Genomic DNA, 3,099 nt, shown 5'->3' with positions numbered 1-3,099 from the left:
CCAGAGGGAAATTCACAGTCCTGAAAGCACATAAAAAATCCAGGGGCTTAAACATGTTTGCTTATTTATGAGTAAAAGTGCATTTGTAAATTGCTTTAGTTTACTCACCACAAGGATAGTTCTCCAGGGCAAAATGACAAAGACAGAAATGTACAAGGAAACAGTGATGATGGTAAGCTTCCACAGAATTTCAAAAACTGGCTGGAGGACACTGTAATGGGGCAGGATATACAATAGATGAAATACTATGTGAGATAATGCCTTAGGCATTTACAATACATTTGTCTCAGGAAATCATCTTTATAATCCCAACACCAGCCTCCATCAGACTGTCAAACTTCAGAAGGAAGTCAGGGGAAGGAGGTGATAAGGAATCAACCAAAGGACTTATATGCATTCATATAAGCGTACTCAATGGACACAGGCACTAGTGGATAAGGGCATGTGCTGAGGCGTGGGGGTGGCTGGGCAGAACTCCAAGGGGGAAAAAGGAGTTATATGTAATACTATATGTAATACTTTACACAATAAATTATTTAAAAAATAGGAATAAAATAAAAGGAACCATGACCTCCTGATTCTAGGTTGAAGCTCAACCACTGAGCTACACCAGCTGGGCTGCATTATTTTAAAATTTACCAAAATACATATTTTTTTATTGTTGACATATTATCAATGTCTCCCATTTCCCCCTCTGTGTATATTCTTTGGTGGATCTCTTGCATTTCTCTCCACTCCTTCCCCTCAGAGATCCGTTAGTCAACTCCAGTTAGCCAGGCCTCTGGTCCCATCTAGTCCCTTCCCAGGAGTCACTTGCTGGTCCACAACACCCTAATTCACCTAAGTCAGGGGTGGGCAACCCCTGGCATGCTGCCAAACATGGCACGCCAGTAACTTGCTGGCACACGAAACGCTCTCTTATAATCTATTTACAATTTTTTTCTTAATATCAACTTTTTTATTTTTCAGATAAATTCATTGTAGGTGCATCTTAGATAAATAAATAATTTTACATAACAAGTTATCTTAAAGACCATAGACATGGATTGACGAAAGAGGGGAAGAGCAATTTCAATAATGTCAAAAACAAACTATTGAGGACTTGGAATGCCATTCCAGAAAATTTTTTCTGTTTAAAAAACTTTGCAACAGCGTTACTCTCCATGTTTTCATCCAAATACGTTTATGAATCTTTGTTCTCAGTGATGAATTTTGTTAAGTCTCGTAATAGGAGTAGCCTGATGGATGAAAGTAGTAGCTCATGAGAGAAACCAGGATGGCGGCATAGGTAAACACTGGAAATTGCTGCCTCGCACAACTACTTCAAAAATACAACTAAAAGACAAAACGGACATCATCCAGAACCACGGGAAAGCTGGCTGAGTGGAAATTCCACAACTAGAAGGAAAGAGAAAAGCACACTGAGACTCAGAGGAGGTGTGGAAGTAAAGTGCAGAGGTACGGAGGTGCCCGCTGAAAGGGCTAGCAACTGAGGATACAGTTGTCTTTTTCAATTGGGAGGGAGACACAAGCTTCTGACTGCTCTGAACTCCAGTTCCAGGAGAGTCTCTGGGAACCCAGACTCATATGGGGAGAAACTGGACTGTCTGGCATCGGTTGGAACTCGAGGGCAGCTTTCTCTCAGAGGTGCTTGCAGTGATTACTGGGACACTGAGACCTGTGGCCTCTTAGCTGTCTCCTGCATGTCCCCAACCCCAGCCAACTGAGAATTGAACCTACAACCCATGTGTGTTCCCTGTCCAGGAGTAAAACGGTGACCTCATGGATCAGGTCAATGCTCAAGCATTGAGTCACACCAGCTGGGCTATATTACTGGTATTTAAATTTTTTTTAAAAAAATGGCTCGGTGGTTGCAGCGGTGGCGGTGGCAGCAGAGGAGGAGAATACTGCTGGCAGGTAGTGGCTGGACCTGGCCATGGCGCCCGCTGCTGCCTGTGCTTACTTCTGCTGCTCCTGCCGCCGCTGCGGAGGGCGCCTCCAGAGCCAACTCGGACCGCTACACAGTCTACTTGAACCGCAGCAACCCCAGGCTCCACACGGGTTCGGGGGACGACCGTGGGGGCTGCACGGTGGAGGTGAGCATCAGTGACTACCTGGACATCTACTGTCGCTACGGGGTGCGGCTGCCTCCAGCTGAGCGCATGGAGCACTACGTGCTGTACATGGTCAACAGCGAGGGCCACGCCTCCTGCGACCACCAGCAGCGCGGCTTCAAGCCCTGGGAGTGCAACATGCTCGCAGAGCCCGGGGGCCACTCAAGTTCTCCGAGAAGTTCCAGCTCTTCACGCCCTTCTCGCTGGGCTTCGAGTTCCGCCCGGGGCCACGAGTATTACTACATCTCTGCCACACCACCAATGCTGTTGACCGGCCCTGCCTTCGGCTAAAGGTTTATGTGCGGCCAAGCAATGAGACCCTGTATGAGGCCCCTGAGCCATCTTCACCAGCAATAATTCGTGCAGTAGCCTGGGCAGCTGTCAGCTCTTCCTCAGCACTGTCCCGGTACTCTGGACCCTTTTGGGCTCTTAGTTCTGGCCCACATGATGCTGGCCCCACCTGGACGACCGAATCCAAGACCAAATAGAGGCGCCTGGCTCTCCCTCGACTGGTGCTGCCCCCACCTACAGGGGGTTTCTGCCTGCTCCAGAACCAGCCCCAGTGACGGGGACAGCCAACAGCCCCTGATGCCTGAGGGGCAGGGTGTCAGTACAGCCCCTGACCAGACCATCTCCTCAGGGGCACTGGAGAACCTGAGAAACTATCAGTGATGTTGGGGTTTTTTGTTTGTTTATTTTTCATGGTTGGATCAGAAAGGCTTGAATTTTTAATTTAATTTATTCCTTGCTGTTGCCAATGACTTGAAAGGAGAGAGCCTGCTTCCAGGGAAATATGTACAGAGGTATTTTTATCAGGCAGCTCCTGAGTGAAGTTTCTGCACTCCATAAATATAGAAACAGCATTACTGAAAGGAGGCAGAGTGCTTATTAGAGGTTAGGAAGCTGTGAGACACTTTATCCTCCCTTCATGTAACATGTGAAAGGATCGAATAAGGAAAATATTATTTATCATGACCCGGATAGT

The 3,099-nt window shown here is 47.3% G+C and overlaps 1 pseudogene; it reads left to right on the top strand.

Moving 5' to 3' along the window:
- The first annotated feature begins 1,859 nt into the window (after nt 1-1,859).
- Nucleotides 1,860-2,782, top strand: LOC102428787 (annotated as a pseudogene).
- Nucleotides 2,783-3,099: the final 317 nt, after the last annotated feature.

The sequence above is a fragment of the Myotis lucifugus genome, unplaced genomic scaffold, assembly GCF_000147115.1.
Source record: "Myotis lucifugus unplaced genomic scaffold, Myoluc2.0 scaffold_3065, whole genome shotgun sequence".
NCBI lineage: Eukaryota > Metazoa > Chordata > Mammalia > Chiroptera > Vespertilionidae > Myotis > Myotis lucifugus.
This window is presented reverse-complemented; position numbering and strand designations above follow the sequence as displayed.